This window comes from Dipodomys spectabilis, unplaced genomic scaffold (genome assembly GCF_019054845.1).
Source record: "Dipodomys spectabilis isolate Male_0828 unplaced genomic scaffold, ASM1905484v1 ptg000125l, whole genome shotgun sequence".
NCBI lineage: Eukaryota > Metazoa > Chordata > Mammalia > Rodentia > Heteromyidae > Dipodomys > Dipodomys spectabilis.
In genome coordinates this window covers 24236131-24254027 of record NW_024870802.1, presented here as the reverse complement: position 1 = coordinate 24254027, position 17897 = coordinate 24236131, and the positions used below count along the sequence as shown (strand labels likewise).

At 36.4% G+C, this 17897-nt stretch overlaps 2 protein-coding genes across 3 annotated transcripts in view; one reads left to right on the top strand and one right to left on the bottom strand.

Moving 5' to 3' along the window:
• Cstf2t (cleavage stimulation factor subunit 2 tau variant) overlaps positions 1-2563 on the top strand; it is a 28117-nt gene extending 25554 nt beyond the window's left edge. Inside the window, exon 4 of the mRNA XM_042689195.1 lies at positions 2553-2563. The gene's annotated coding sequence lies outside the window, so the exon portion shown is untranslated. The remainder of the gene's footprint in view (positions 1-2552) is intronic.
• Positions 1-17897, bottom strand: part of Prkg1 (protein kinase cGMP-dependent 1) — a 1051642-nt gene that overhangs the window by 480725 nt on the left and 553020 nt on the right. The window lies entirely within an intron of this gene.

The window sequence follows — 17897 nt, the reverse complement described above, 5'->3', positions numbered from 1 at the left end:
GAGGACTGTGATTAGGAGAAAATAATATAAATCAGCTAAATTAAATGTAAAATGGACAGGCTGCATAATAGATACAGAGAATTCCCTGGTGATCTCATTCAGAAAAAAAGCAGCAATAGAAGCATTGTTCATTGTTGCTTTATGCATTGATCCAAGCATGCATGGGAGATGGTGAGGAACACCTGCTTCTGGCATTGAATTCCTTGTTCCCTACGGTGAGAGTTTCCATTCTGTGTAGTTACAGCCGAACCATAATCCACTCTTCTATTTGAACAGCAATTCTTTGCCAACACTGGCCATCTTCCTGATTCCGTGCTATCTTCTTTTCTCACATTTTGTAAGGTCATATATACCATGCAGAAGGCATTGCTTACATGGCCTAATCATCACTAATAGCACACAATAAGACTTTGCCCACTGGAACCTTTGTGATGGGGCTATCTTGTTCTTCACAATATTTGTGAATGAATGAATTTTTGAATGAATGAATAAACATCAAAAAGCAAACCTTAAAACTTCATCTTTTGTCTTCTGGTTCTCCTTCAGTTCACCTGTTCTGCATCATTCGAAACTCACTTTTTGTGTCATTGTTCTTTTCAAGACCTCTGTCACTCATTAATCCTGTCATTTGCCACTGTTTCTTATATTTAACTAACTAGCTGAGCTGTGATACTTTTTCTTAACAAAGGAAAAACCTCTTGTTCCATTTCTTGGAGTTAATTTCAATAAATGTTACTTTATATGATCAGAGGCACATAGGTATTGTGCCTTTGTGTTCCTCCTCCTTTACTGAGCTCCTTACTGAGTGTTTTTTCTTATACTATTTTTTTTCTCCCTGGATAAATAATAACCTAAGTAAGTAGGGTTATAGCTTGCATATATTTGAATCTGAAACAGTCTGTTGCAATTAACAACATTTGTATCAGATTCAAATTCTTCCCTACTCTGTCATCTACTTGACCTAAGAGGAATACATCAGTATTTTTTTTACACCTGTAAACTGAAAGCAAAATACAGCTACTTCAAAGGACTATTACAAAGGCTTGAAAAATATTATACAGAAAGGGCCAAGGAAAACGATGATAAGAATTTGGGAAATGTTTCAACTATGACCCAGCAATCCCACTTCTGGGCATTTACCCAAATGATCACAAAAAAAGGCCATACTAAAGCAACCAGCACAATAATGATTATTGCAGCATTATTCACCATAGCTAAGATATGGAACCAATGCAGATGCCCCTCAGTAGATGAATGGATCAAGAAAATGTGATTATATATATATATATATATATATATATATATATATGAATTCTATGCCTCCATCAGAAAGAATGACACTGCCACATTTGTTAGAAAATGGAAAGACTGGGAAAAAATTATATTAAGTGAAGTAAGCCAGACACAAAGAAACATAGGGCTCATGGTTTCCCTTATTTGTAATAACTAGCACATGTCTAGGATAATCTTACTAGACAAGCAGAAAAGGTCAAAAGCTATGTACATATGACCATATAAGATGATGCTAAGTGAAATGAACCCCAAGCATGGACACAGAGGTTTTTTTTTTTTTCTTTGTTGCTGTTGTTTTCAATGTCCTATATTATTTTGGTATAATCCTTGTTTTCACTGTATTTGATTCTGGATCTTGTATACACATTTTTCTAATTTGGGGAGGGGAAGGGACATAACAAAATGCTGAAACAAGGATACAGGTTGACCCATCGTAACAATGAGATGTACAAGACATTATGTTGAAAACAAACTTTACAATTTGTAGGAGGGAGGGAGGCGTTGGGGAGGTGGGGAAGAAAGGGATGGTAGGGGAAAAAGAAAGAATGGGGTAACAATGCTTGATAGGAAATGTATTCTTTATCTTACTCATGTAAATTAAGCCCCTCTGTACAGTATCTTTACAATAAAAAATTTAAAAAATTTGAAAAGACTTTGAATATAAAAATTTATAGTAAGTTATTAGTCACTCAATTTAATGTTGAGTTGCATGTTTGGATCTCTTGATACTGGTTTTGATCATGAATTCATTCATTTCATTCATTTCCTCCTACCTCTGAATTTTATGCATTGTCTTTAAAAATGTGATCTACATAAACTTTGTTTCTGATTTACTCTATCAGTAACTTTGTCATTAACCACCAGAACACCCACTTCAAGTTTAAATAAGGATACAGGTGGACCCATTGCAACAATGATATGTACAAGACTTTATGTAGTTAAGTAGAAAAAGGAACTTTACAACTTTGGCAAGGGGAGGGGGATAGGAGGGCAGGGACAGTAAGGGGGAACAAAGGAGGAGGCAACAATGCTTGATAAGAAATGTACTCATTATCTTGCCCATATAATTGTAACCCCTCTGTACGGTATTTGGTATTTTCACAATAAAAAAACCTATAAATTAAAAAAAAAGAATATACAGCTCTAGTGTTTATTTTCAAAACTGCTTCTCTGAGTTATTCTCAACATTTCTTACTATTTTTTTCCTAAAGATGATATAATAATAATCAATAAAGGCAAGAAAACCATTCTATACTCAGAGCCTCAGAGTATTTGTTGTATTAAGAATGTGTCTTTATGGGCTGGGAAGGTGGCTCAGTGGTAGAGCACTTGCCTTGCATGCCTGAGGCCCTGGGTTCGATTCCTCAGCACCACATAAGCAAAAAGAAAAAAGCCGGAAGTGGTGCTGTGGCTCAAGTGGTAGAGCGCTAGCCTTGAGCTGAAGAGCTGAGGGACAGTGCCCAGGCCCAGAGTTCCAGCCCCATGACCAGACCTCCCCCCACCAAAAAAAAAGAATGTGTCCTTGAAGTAGGGAGCATAGGGAGGACAGGGTTCTGCTAACTAGACCATACCTAGCGCAGGAAATACTGTGCTTGTCAGTTCCCTAGAATAAGAAGCCATCAACATGACTCTAACTTGCAATAAATAAAACTTCAAAAGAGACTGAATACATTTACATATGTAAAAGACCAAGAGATAACATGGAAAAGAGGCATTGCAAACATCCTGTCATGCTATCATCATTCTCTAACCTAGGATGGAAGATCACAGAGAAGACAAAAAGCAAAAGGCCTCTGCCACCCCCAACATGTACACATTTCTAAACTGTCAGTAGGAAGTAAGTGGGAAAAGCCTTTGTAGAAAGTGGCACAATGTAATTTTACCATTAAAATAAAACTCAAAGATAACAAAGATTCCACATAAAGCAAACACAGAACACATAAAAGAATTACATGAGGAATTCCAAAGCTTCCTGGTCTCTGGGCACACTCTGTTAACAATTGATCTCTGAGAGATTTGAATACTTAACGTGCAAAGAAAATAAGATGAATAGGTTCCCCAGGCACTAATCCTTTCTGACACACTTCAGCCCCATTAGTCGAGAGGTCCGAGGTGTTTTCTAATTGAGGGAAGACAAATCTGGCTTCTAGCAGAGATGGTGCCTGGCAGATCTGGCAGATGAAGGATAGAAGAAGAAGTACATACACATTCCAGTTGCAACCCTAAAGAAATTATGTTTGTATCTGTTGATGTTACATAATCCACACGCAGGATTTTGAGCAGGAAGAGGCACTTAGAGAAATAGGGATGGCCAAAAGTAAATCATGAATTGTCATCCTCCAGGATGATGAGATTGGATTGGTGGCAGCAAGACTAGGAAGAATTTCTGATTAGAGCAGTTTGAGGAGACATATCAGGCAGAAAACTCTTGAAGACTCCATCTCCAAAACAATCAGTAAAAAGCTGGACTGGAAGTATGACTGAAGTGATAGAGCACCCCCTGGACAAACAAGCACAAATCTCTGAATACTAATCCAGTTCAAGCAAAACAGTAATTAATTAATTAAAAAGAAAAAGATTGAAATCACCGTTGTTTGGTCATCAACAAAAAAACATGAGTCTACAGGGAGTCATGAAATAATGATTCATACTTCATCATTATCTTTGCTTTCTAGGTTTAGAAATCATTTGCCTATAGTTAATGTGTTGCAAATATGAACTCTCATGCAGTCTAACATTTCTTGGAGAAGACTGGACACATTTCCTGACTCAGGGTTCTTTCCTCTTCCTATTTCTCTTCACCTGTCAACTCCCATGCATTCTTAGGATCAAGGCCAGTCTACTTTCCACCGAGAATCCTTCCTCATTGTCTCAGATCTCTCCCTTCTGCGAATCTCATAGCTTGCTCCTGCATTAAACACCTGAACATGATGCACAAATCTAATTCACCTTAGCGAAGTGTAGTTTTATGGCATGGTTTATATCCCTAATAGATACACCTACACATCCATGACACTAATCATCTTGACAACCCCATCTAGCGTCAGTATCAAGAGATAAATATCTACAATAGTTAAACTGGGTTTGACGAAGTAGAATTTGAGTGACATAATGAGTTAGAGAACTTTGAAGGCCTGTGGCATAACCCAAAGGCCTACCTGGGAAAATTCTAGCTGTACAAAGACCAATAATTTCTTCACTAGTGGCTCAAGTGGTAGAGCGCTCGCCTTGAGCTGAAGAGCTGAGGGACAGCGCCCAAGCCCAGAGTTCAAGCCCCACGACCGGACCAAAAAAAAAGGGTGAGTTCTGTCACGCCTCCCCCTCCCCCGCCAGCCAATTCTCCTCCAGCGAACCCAGTTTTACACTTTTATCTCTTATTTACTTTCTTCTGACAATCCATTCTTGTATAGTATTTTGTCTGGTAACAAGGGAGTAGGAGAGATGACATGGACAGTTTTCAAAGTCAGATAGATTTATACAGAAAAGTAAGGAGCTTATACCTAGACAGGTAGAAAAAGCTATGCTTCCGGGAAGAGAGAAAACTGGGAATTTTTCTGCTGATATTTCAAGGACATTCCATTTCTTAAAACAATAGAAATATTAAAAAAATTGAAATTGTGAAGAATGAAGAGCAGCACGCCCTGCAGACATCGATGGAGAAAAGTGGTGGACGGATCTTGGGTCATTTTAATTTTACTCTGCTCTCTGTCCTTTAGTTACAGTTCATTTGTTTTCACAGGCTATGCACAAAAATGAAGGACAGGTTGGATAAACTTTTTCATGCAGAATTGTCTTTCTATAATTTTTTAGCCTTGACTCAGATCAATATGGGAACTAATCCATGACATATTAGTTGGGCTACTTCTCTGGTAACCTGACACTGAGGCTCTGTAGACATTTGTCATTTGGTACTTGCATCCACTCTCCCTTCATCAAAACGCCACGACTGCCCTCAAGGCAATTACCTTGACCCTATTCCCTAGACTTGGGAAAAGAGATTAATATATGCATGTATGCACACATAGATGTATATATACATTAATCCATATGTTAACTAATATATAGTAAATACATTATATATATATATATATATATATATATATATATATATGTGACTGTCTTTTGCTTTGGATGGCAGAGGAGTTAGATTCTCATTTGCCAATACAGATAAGAAAACAGGGCCAGAAATCAATAGCAAGCACATGACCTAGATTTGACAGAGAGCAATACAGTGTGGGCGCTGCTGCAGGCTTCCTGCAATCATGGTTAATGTCCCTAAAACCCACCATATTTTTTGCAAGAAGTGTGGCAGGTTCCAACCTCACAAAGTAGCTCTGTACAAGAAGGGCAAGGATTCTCTATATGCCCAGGGCAAGAGTCATTATGATAGGAAGTAGAATGGCTATGGCAGTCAAACTAAGCCAATTTGCTGGAAAAAAGAAAAGAAAAGAAAAGAAAAGCTAAAACTATAAAGATGTTGCTGAGACTTGAATGTGTTTAGCCCAACTGCAGATCTAGTAGAATGCTGGCTATTAAGAGATGCAAACACTTTGAACTGGGTAGAGATAAGAAGAGAAAAGTTTTAAGCTCCTAATTTTGTTATGAACACAGTATAATCATGAGGTCTAAGTTCCAACTTTTGTTAGGAATCAAAATTCACATGATCTTATTTGCAACTTCTGTTAGGAAGAGAATAAAATTTTGAGGTCAATTTTTTTTTAAAAAAGCGATCCAATCTTCCAGATAAAATTGTAATCTAGTGATGTCAAGATGAAAGAAAGAGCCGAATATGATTCATCATACAGTAAATAAATGAAATAACTTGTATCATTAGGAAAAAATATTTGAAGATAAATGTATTTCCAGACATTTCCTTTGATTCCAGTTAATTCTCGAGCTGAGTCTACAGCATTTGGAAGCATCCCAAATCTTTGCTTTTTACTTATTAACCAAAGTTGATTCCTGTGTCTATGATCAAGAAATTTATTTAAGATTCTTTTTATTTTTTCCTTCTTGACAAATACTTAGCTTACTGTAGCCCAGTATTCTGAAGTATTCCCACAGTGAGAGATAACATAATTCTCTGAAGAAGAAAAAAAAACAAAAACAGTCTCTTCAGCTGAATCTCACTAGGGAGTCACCATTTTATTGCCTGCTGAAAGCCTGTTAAAAAATGGGTTCCAGGATTACTTGAATCTCCTGCTTGAAAATTTCTTCATGAAATGCCTTGCAGTGAATCAAAGATGTTCCAGTACATTAACTTCTTACAGGTATGCTGAGTGTGTGAGGGATGGGCCATAATCCTCAAGGTTAAAGAAAGGCACATTTACATACCTCTTACCACAAAATAAAAAAATGCTGATGCTGCTTTACTACAAGGCTTGCTGGATGACTCCCTGAACCTGGGGCACAAAGATAAGTTAGTTCTTCTAGTTGTTAGGGTAAGTGTGTAGTTTATATTTCTGCCTTTTAATGTCACAGGCCTCCATTCAGCACTGTCCTGCATGCATTGATCCATGTTATTCTCTGAACCACAAATTTCTTTTTGTGTACATACCATTGAAAAATCCAATAATTCTTTTTAACATGAGGTTAATTTTTATACTATTGTGGCAGAGGCAAATTTCTTTGTGGTTAAGATAAATGCACACTAAACTAAGCACAATGGAAGGGTAGCTTATGTTTGGACATGGACACGAAACAGTCACAGTAAGGGAACAGATGGAGCTGAAGAATACAAGTAGAAGAAGCAACATAAGCCATGTTTAAAGAGGAAAATAGTAGCAGATATCCCCAAGAGTTTCATAACACCAACTCAAAGTCTACACGCTTAAATCCACTCTATTTTTCCTAATTGGCTCTAAGATGTGTGACAGTGAAAGTTAAGAAATCAGGTTATAGCAAAGTGCTGTAACCTGATCGGTTATAACTGAATGGCCTTGAGCACTCTAGATAGGGAACAGGGAACATGGATCATATTCTAAAGACATAAGAGGGTCTGCAAGAGGGTTGAGCAAAAGATGACATGATTAGAGCTATGACTGAGGAGAAATCTGGCAGTGGGATTATCATGATTTGAAGAGAAGAGTTATATATCTGTGCAATCCCTGTTCTGGGGAGGCTGAGCCAGGAGGATCTTGAGTTGAAAGACAGGCTGAGTTTCTTAGAGTTTAAGGCTAGCCAGAGTGACACATGGACATATGGTCTAGAAAGAATGAAAGAAAGAAAGGAGGGAGGTAGGGAGGGAGGGAGGAAGGAAGAAAGGAAAGAAAGGAGAGAAAGAAAGAAAGAAAGACAGAGAGAAAGAAAGAGAGAAAGAGAAAGGAAGAAAGAAAGAGAAAGAAAGAGAGAGAAAGAAAGAAAGAAAGAAAGAAAGAAAGAAAGAAAGAAAGAAAGAAAGAAAGAAAGAAAGAAAGAAAGAAAGAAAGAAAGAAAGAAAGAAAGAAAGAAAGGAAGGAAGAAAGAAAGAGAGAGAGAAAAAGAGGGTGGTTGGGGGAGGGGGTGGGAAGGAGGGAGGAGAGAAGGAGGGAGGGAGGGAAGAGTATATTTAATACATATACAACTTTACTTTTATATTTCCTTTTTATTTGTTCTTCCTTTTTGTTTTCCTTTGGCAATATTGTTTTACTTGCAGGCTTCCTGCAGGTGTTCTACAACTTGAGCTACATCCCCCAGATAAATTTTTGCTTTATTTCTAAGATTGGGGCTCTTCCTCCTCTACTCCATATTTCCTAGTCCACCATTTCCTAGAATTGCTAGAATTATCTGCAGATACCACCATTCCTGTTTGTTGAGTATCTTGCTTTTTGCCTGGGCTGGCCAAGAACCATGATCCTTCTGGCTCCATTTCTCAAGTAGCTGATAACAGTTCTGAGCCACCATGCCTGGAGAGAAAGGTCAAGTAAGCATAATCTTATATGAATCCTGGATTTCAGAATAAAATCTGTAGTTGGATATTATTAATCTCTTGTACTGATAAAATACCTGAATTTGAGGTGTACATATATAGTAGCTATTCCTACTTTGTGTATGCCAAAAACGTATGCACATTCTGTAATATCAGAGGCTCTACTCTCGAATAATTGAATATATTCACACCTAATTAAGATAAATGGCATGTGCCCTCAAACTCTCAAATCCCACAGCACCTGAACACTTAAACTGAATTATGAATAGAATTAAGCAGTATTTACCAGTTCCTACTCAATATGTTTCCATTATCTTCCATTTTTGATAGGTATTTGTGTTTTTAAATCCTGCCCTAATATCTCCTTGTTGACTGGTCTGAAATAGCAAAGGCAGCTTACTACATGGGACTTGCCCACGATCTAGCTAAAAGTCCTGTATTTGTCATTCCAGTTGTCCTTGTAATGGGACAGTACGCTAGAGTGAATACACATAATGCTTGACAGATTTCTTAATTTTAAAATTCAGAGTCCTAGAGAGTTAAAAAATTTATTTTTTTTCCTAGAATGTAAACCAAGAAGATTTCATCATAGGCATGAGAAATCATTCTCTCACAGCCTGCTGATTTCATTGAAATAGCGATTCCAAATATGCCGAATTATTTCCTGTGGCCTTTCTATATTTTGCTTTGGAATTATAAATACCGTCTTAATATTGTGTATGTAAAAAATTAACCTAGACAATATCTTACTTACTGTGCTAACAGTGTATACTAGACATACATTTCTTCTGTCTCAAATCCAACTTTCCTGGTTAGTTACAGTCTATGTACCATATTCTATATAAGTAGTCTAGTTTCATACTCTTTCTGTCATTTTCCTTACTCACACCCCTCAAAGAATACTGATTTCTATGAAACACGAATCCAGTGGAATTGGAAATTTGAGACTGAACAAAGTAAAGTTCTTCTAGGCTCACTGCCTAATTCTAATTAAGTCCTCTTTGATTTAGTTTTAATGCCGGGCTAGTGGCCCAGCACTTAATTTCATGGTTACAATAAATCATGTGAGCCATCAGCAGTGCCATCTTCAATTGAGATTTATACACTTGTATAGAGCCTAACAAGTCATCCGAGAAGGAGGCAAAATACAGAAGTTCTAAAGTGTCCTAAAATAATTGCTTCACTAAAGATCGAAAGGCTTATTCAAATCCTTTGATTGTTTCTAACAAGTTGACATACACCCAGGAAGAGAGTATTTATGTACTTAGTTGGCTCCTTCATGCTAAAAATGTACAGAGAAATTTAGAGAAACAAACATGAGAAACCAAAATTATTAATCAAACCAAAATTATTAATAAGATTTAATCAAAGAATTTGGATTTATCTACATCTGAGTCAAAGGATAAAGAGGTGATTTATTTAAGTTTAAATAAATGTAAAGTAGGAAAAAAAAAACATGCTCACCAACATTGTACTTTAAGCAGTTATAATCAGAATAGATTTAAATCCAGATAGGTGACACAAGAAATACATTCTTATTTTGAAGATGTAATATATGCATATATATGTATATATATTGTTTATTTATTTATTCATTCATTCATTTATTTATGGTTGGTCATGGGGCTTGAACTCTCAGCCTGAGCACTGTCCCTCACCTCTTCAGCTCAAAGCTAGTGCTTTACCATTTAAGCCACAGCACCGCTTCCCGTTTTCTGGTAGTTTATTGGAGGTAAGAGTCTCATGGACTTTCCTTCTGGGGCTGGCTTTAAACCACAATCCTCAGATCTCAGCCTCCTGATTAGCTAGGATTACAGGCCAGAGCCACTGGTGCCCGGCAGTATATATATATATATATATATATATATATATATATTATTATTATTATTATTATTAAGCACAGTTCCCAAGGTGAGTTTTGTTTTTCATCCTTCCTTTAAATTCTAAAACTCACCTGGAGCTTGTACTCGAGGAAGAAGAACAAAGCTGGAGGTGCCATACTATGCCTACTTTTAAAGTACAGGGCAGAGCTATAGTAAATGAACCAACACGGAACCAGCATGAAGACATACGTGTATAGACACATAGACAAGAACCAACCAAATCTCCACCAATGAGTAAAAGTGGATGCATGGTCATCTCTAAGACCCAACACAGACATGAAACACCACTGATATTCAAGTACCTTATATGAAATATTGTAGTTTTTGCACATAAACTACACAACATATTCCTACCTACTTGAAACCATTGCCAGGTTATTTTATACTATCTAATACAGTAGAAATAACTTTTCCATATTTGTTACAATATAATGTTTGGGGAATGCTAAGGGGCGGTAAATGTTCAGTGCAGAAACAAATTCTTCTGAAAAAGTTTTTGTCTGTGTTGTTTTTATCTGACCCTGTGCAATATGTAGATGTTAAAAGCAGACTATATTCAAACCATATGGAATCCTGTTCTCCTTGGGATTTAGAAAGCCTACCACAAGCCTATGTATGAAAGGTTTGGGCCACAAAGGTTGGTGGTATTGTGAGACTGTAAAAGTTTTGAAAGATGGGGCCCTGGGTCTTCAAGTCATTGGGGTCATATCAATGAAAGAGGAAGCTAGGGCTCCAGACCTTTCCTCTTCCTTTTGTTTGATTCCTAGTGAGGAAGTGCGTGATTTTCCTCTGCCTTGTGCTCCTCATGATGGAGAGTTATCGAGTTATCTCAGCCCAAGCCCAAACTGAACAGACCCAATCTATCATGCACTGGAAAATGAAAACACGTGATCCCAAAGAAACATTATCTTTGATAACTTAACTCTCTCAGGTATTTTACTGACAGAAAGCTCAATAACACAAATAGTCTTCATCTTTACCACGAAGAAAATCCTGTCATTCTGACAATGTGGAATGAACATTATGCTGAGTGAAATAAGCCAAATACAAACAGTCAAGTACTGTCTGATCTGATGTGTGGGTGGAATCAAAGTTCATATTTAGGCAGAATAGGCTGGGGGTTAATCTGAGGCTGGAGGAGGGATTAGAAAGATGGAAGATATACAGGCCAGACAATACAGAGCTTTAGTTCAGAGGAATATACTCTAGTGTTAATACTTGTTAAACTATTATCTGTTAAGATTATTAAAATCCGATTTGTTAATTATCTTAACAGATAATATTTCTGTATATGTATGGAATATCAAACTAATAACCTAAAAAATTAAAAACAAAATTGGTCAAAAAAGAAAGAAAAAAAGCAAGAACTAGGACTCAAGAAGTGTTTTAAGGGAAGATTGTTCCTTGATGGTGCCACCCCGCCCCAAGAGTAACTGCTACCAAATCTCTACCTTGCCCTCTGCATTATCCTAGTCACAAATGATACTTGCTGTTCAGAAAGGTGAGGATGGAAGGAACAGGAACCAGTAGAAAACAAGAAAGCTCAGCTAGAGCTACTGAGTAGTAAACCCTACCTTGAAATTCATCATCCTAAGTAGATAATTTATCTATTTGGAAAATAAAGGTTTATGTCAGGTTTTCTTTATTTGTATGAACAAAATCACTTAACTATCACAAGTAGTCATTTTCTAACCTAAAAGGATAAACATCATTTATTGTGTTATTTGAAAATCAGAATCCTTTTGTTAAATATCAAAGGCAAAGCATAGTTCAGTTGTGGCCAGTTTTAGATGAAGCCTAAGCCTAAAGACCTTTTTTTTTTCTCCCTACAAGATAGCTTTTAAACTCACCTCATTACTCACAGCAGGAAGTAATTCTTATTAAACATATAGATTAATTTTAAACCAATTCTAAGGTCTGATGCAGAAATTGCTGTTCAAAACTTAAAAATTAAATTTAATTCAAGTATTTGTTGAGCATATCTGTTAAAAGCTTTATAAGACATAAAATTGTTGTTGGTTCTGATGATGCTCTCAATGTTGTCAGCACTCAGTGTATTTATTATAATGACTAAGATCTGTAAAAAAACAATGCTTCTCCATTATCTGTAAAAGACAAGAGAACTACAGAGTGATGAGGAATGAAAAGGTCTAGAGAGGACAGCAGTCACTCCCATTTGGAGAGCTAGTAAAAAGAAAATCAAGGAAGAGTTGTTAGAAGAGGTTAATATTTAAGGTAGAATAGTGGTAGCTTACAGGCACAAAAGAGGTAGAAAAGCATATATGTAGGCAAAGGTAGCATGTAGGACAGAAGTTAGAAAGTTTTGGTAGCATTTGGGGGCCTAAATCCTCTGCCTGGAGTGTAGAATATATAGAAAAGAATGATAGAGATGGACTAGGAAGGAGACTAGTGTCAGATTGTGAACACCATGCTTCAGCATGTGGAATTCCTCAGGCAGGAGTTAGAAAACTACTGGAAGTTTTGAAGCAGTTAGAAGTATAATTTAAAATATGTGATTGCTATTTAGGGATAGAAGAGTCTTTGTTTGAAGGAGGGTCTTTAAAATCATAGGAGAGCAGCCTCTAGCTACTAGATATACACATCAAAAAGTACCAACTGACCATCTAACCAAACATTCTACAGAATTTATTACTGAAAGGAAATTTCCCTAGTTTTGAAAATCACCAGTGCAGGGTTAACTTAAGGAGATATTCTTGTGGTAATGATAGGTATCATGACCATATATAGTAAGCATCTGGAGACTACAGTTAAAGCAAAACTTCTTGACAAAAAAATGAGAATAAAGCTACTTGGTAGATAGGAATGGAAGAATCATGGTTTGTGGACAGCCTATGCAAAACTAGGATTAACATGGGAGACCTGGGTAAGAAGTTTACAATCTAAGATCTGTATGGATTAACACTCCAAAATCTAATCTGAAAAAACAAGGAAAATCTTTTTTTTAAACATGGATGAAGGCCTAAATAATAGAGCACTTGCTTAGTGAGGCCTTGTGTTTAGATTCTAGCACCACTAGCCAAAGTAGAGACAGCTAGAAGCGAAGAAGGGACAGTGTCTGCAGTGAATAATAAGGACAGCCCTATCTCAGGAAGTAGCAATGCAAATAAAAAGTGTACCAAGGTCAATGCAGTTCCTCTTCTCATTATTTTCCTAGGTGTGATGTTTTGAATAGGAAATATCTCCCATAAGTATGTGTGGAACACTAATGGCACAATAAAACAAAATAACAGAAAATGTTGCTATTTTGGAACATTGTGAGAATTGTAGTGTGTGAAACCTAGTGGAAAAAAAAAGTTAGATTTTTGGCGATGTGCTTTTGAAGGTTACAGCTGGCCCCTGATAATTGCATCTTCACTCTGTTTCCTGTCCACCATGAGATACATAGCTTTCTCTTTCGCATGTTCCCACTGTTGTGATGTTTTGCCCAACTGTCTGTGGCCAAGCAAACTGGATGGAATTCTCTGATGTTGTGGGCCAAAATAAATCTTCCTTTAACTTGTTCTCTCTGGCATTTTGGTCCTTGTGCTAGAAAAGCTAATTGACATTCTAAGTTCCCAAACAGTATTCCCAACAAATTTGAGCATAGAAACCTCTATTACACACATCAGTCTTCCATGGAGCACACACTTTGGGAAATGCTAAAAGTTTAAAGTTAACATGAATCAGTTTTAATGGTAATGCATTGGAAAATATAGGGCACAACTAACTTCTTCATTGCTAACATCAAATTGTTTAATAGCCAAAGGCCTAAAAACAATGTGTTTCCTTGGTCTTCTCATTTTGGTTAGTTTTAATAATGATTATACATATATTACTTTTTGAGTCTAAGTCATACAGAAAAGATACTGTATTGGTACACATGGGATGCAGTGATTCCAAGACACAGACTCTTGGCAAGCAGCTTATGATTTGGATGAGACAAAAATGGAAATCAATGTAAAAAAGAAAAGCATCTAATTCAACACAGAAGCTTGATGTATAACATGGTGTATGACTTAGCAGCAAGGTACCTGGGAGGTGGATGGAAAAATAATTGAGGATGAGATGAGATCATTCCTGAGCTCCTTGTAGGTACCTTGGTATCAAGGTATCCTTTGTGCTGGTGAGAATAATTCTTGATCTCCAGGAGTTACTGTTCCCTTCTAGCCTCACCATCTTTGAACCAGAGCCTGAGACATAATCAGTGTTAGACCTGGAAAGGAGAGGGTACTAGATCCTGAGTCTAGGGCAAGCGCTATAGGATTGAAGGTTATGTAGTCACCCAGGACTCCACATCAAGAGACCTGCATTTGTTTATTCCTTCTCTCTTGTCGTGAAAGCCTTCATGGTTTGAAACAATAGGCCTCTATTTCATTTTGCACTGGTAAGTTATGAGATGAATTGTATAGCAAGTTCTGCCTGGCCTCTTCTTGTGCTGGTTGTAGACCATCAGCTCTAATACATGGTTTACTTTCCTTGACACTTTTTCTCAGCCCAACATGTTCTGTTCTTTGAATGTGCCCCAGATAAGCATTAATTTATCTACCAAATAATAGCTCAGGAAGGAGGAGTATTTTACTTATCTGTGGGGAAATAAATTCAGCAAACCTATTCCTTAGCAACTAAAGAATTCACCTTATGCTGAGAATACTTATAAATATAGTTTGGTGATTGCTTTTTAGAGAAAAAAAAGAGTTTAAAATCATTATGATTAATTTAAATAAAATTGGTTATACAAAGAAGGCATCCAGAGTGCTTAATATATTAACAATAAATGTACTATCTAGTGATTATTTCTTCTCTTCATAGCAGTGACTCATCAGGGCTCCTTTTGCTTCACACACAATGCAAGTGAATTACTGGTTTCAAAAAAGAAAGTAGCAGCTCCTCTTTTCTTTGGCTCTTGTCTACTGAAAACTGAAATCTCCATATGAATCCCACGAAGAAAAGATGAAAATACAGTGGCAAAAGCTCACAGCTGATCATCAATGCTTGCTGGTAGATATAATTTAACGAAAGCATAATGAGAAAACGTCTACCGGAAAACAATTACCTTCTACATATCACATGGCCAGCCATTGCTCAGAAATTCTGTATTTTCAAATGATGATGATGAAGACGAAGATGGTAATGGGACATGGATTTTTGTAAAAGTCAGGCAGTCTCAGGAAGATCAGTAACAGAAGGAAGGAGAAAGGAGAATACTGGGAAGTAAAGTGGATCAAAATATCAATCAATCAAGCAATTTATCATATATCTACATAGATATATGGAAGATTATAAAGCTAGTTAAACTGATCAGTAAACAGATAGATGATTAGATAGATAGATAACTAATAAAATCACCATGTTGTTTGAGAAAAGCTCAGGAGGAAGGAATATAACGGAGGGAGAACTTATTCAATGTACACCATATACACACTTCCATAGAATTAGCACAGCAAAACCCTCCATACTATTAATGAGTGCTAATACAAAAAGAAAAAATATATACATATATAATAAAATTCGCTATTATTTTCTTTCCAGGTTCCACACACTGCTATTATTTTCTGAAGGGGGTGGCAGCTAGAAATTAAAGTGATACACTTTTCTCTAATTAAATACTAAATGTTAAGGGAAGTTTTTGAACATTGATATTTTCAGGTATGTATGTTCAGCTAGGTGAGGATGGATTAAAGAAGTAGGCAAAGAGCTGGGAATGTGCCTTAGTGGTAGAGTGCTTGCCCTAGGTTCAATTCCTTGGTTCCACATAAATTAAATTATACTGGCAGCCCCCAGGCCCAGAGTTCAAGCCCCAAGACCAAAAAAAAAATTGATAAAAAGAGAAAGGTCTTAAGATAGCCAAGTGTGCCAAAAATCAGCAATCATAAAATGTGGCGATTACACTAAATTCATTTAGAAGTTGGAAAAAATCTCATATTGCATTAGAGCATAATACTGTCAAGTAGGTAGCAGTTGAGTATCAGTTTAGAGATAAAGATAGACAAGGTCATATAAGTGACAAAAGACAGAAATGGTAAAGCCAAGTTTTTTCAATTCTTTTTTATTTTTATTTTTTGATGCTGTTACTGAGCCTTGAATTCAGGGCCTTGTGATCTCACCTATCTTTTTTTGCTTAAGGTTGGTGCTCTACCACTTGAGTTACACTTCCACTTCTGACATTTTGGTGATTAATTAGAGATAAGAGACTCCTAGACTTTTCTGCCTGGCTTCAAGGTCTTATCCAGCAGACCTCAGCCTCTTGGGTAGCTAGGATTACAGGCATGGGCCACCAGGACTCAGCTTTATTTAGTTCTTTAGTAATTTAGCATCCTTGCTCTCAAATTCCCTTCTTCCTTTTTATGGGATGTTTCCAAGCATCCCCAAACTCTCTGTTTTTCAACTGTGAATTAGAAAAACTTATTGCAGGTTGTCATGTAATCTTCCTTTGTGTTTTTCCTTTTAGTCTATGACTAGTTTTATATTCTACTTCACAATCAAAATCTATTCAGTCCATCTTTACTTCCTACCTTCCATTATTTCCTTCATGCCTCAGTTTCCTTATCTGTAAAATGGGAATTATAGCATTTTCCCTTTATAGTTGTTTTGCAGATTATTATAATATACAACAAAGGGCTTTAAAAGTTCCTAAAATATAATAAGAACTCAATAAATATTACCTATTCTTGTTAACATTTCCACCATAATCATCTTTCAGTCTTTTTCTCTAAGACCTTGGAACATTCAGAGTCCCCAGCCTGGAAGAAATATGGCTGGTAATCAGAAGCAAAGCATAATAGAATAAAAATAATATAATACTACTTTGGTAAACCTTGTCTCAAATGCATATTTACTACTCATTTATTTTTCTTCCCATTAGGTGACTGATGGTGACATAATGTTAAGGTTCAACTTATTTCAAGCAAACTGTTTCTGCCAACCTTCAGTTGTACAAAGCTTAGACAATACTCATTAATCCTAATTGATATTGAGAAATCTCCAACATCACTGTCATATTTTATCAATTGCTCAGTAAATTTTGAAGGGAAAATAATGAGCATTTATTTTCATTTTGCCTATTCATGAGTGCTTTTCATATTGCAATGCCTATCAAAAAAGATTTCTGCATGAACACTGTAACATAGCTATTATCTGTTAATTAGACTCCAAAAAAATTAAGATTTCATACTCTAATTAGAAAAACGGTGACTAATAAGCCAGTGGGTTCAGATTTACTAATATATTCACATCATTATTAAGCTATTGTAAGTTTTCCAGCAGGTAAATTTATTTTCTAAAAGGAATTATTTTCAGAAGAAATTGAAGTTAAGGTACTGCTTATTTACACACAGTTTGAATTTGAGATGTATAATAAATCTTTAAACTTGTAAAATGCTATAAATGTTTTAATACATTTTATAATTATGTCTCATACATACAAAGTGTTCTAGTGGTGTCAAATAGTGAAAAAGTTCTTTCAATACATTTGTAAAACATAAGCTACATGACATTTTTCCTAAATTAAATAAATCTTACAACAAAAAATAGTCTGTGAGCTAGAGCTGACTTTTTAACTCACAGATGCAGTAGCAAGGGAAAGATGTAGCATTTTAAAACTCTATGGCTAAAAGGGTTTAAAAACACTTTCCAGTTCTCTCTGCTCTTCTCTAGCTCTTCTCTTTTCTAGCTATTTTCTCTCTTTTCTAGCTCTTTTCCCCAGCTTTCTCTCTCTTTCTCTCTCTCTTTCCCAGCTCTCTTTCCCAGCTTGCTCTCTTTCCCAGGCCTTTCCCCACCACGTGGAGGACCAAGATGGCCTGGTGCCAGCCTGAACA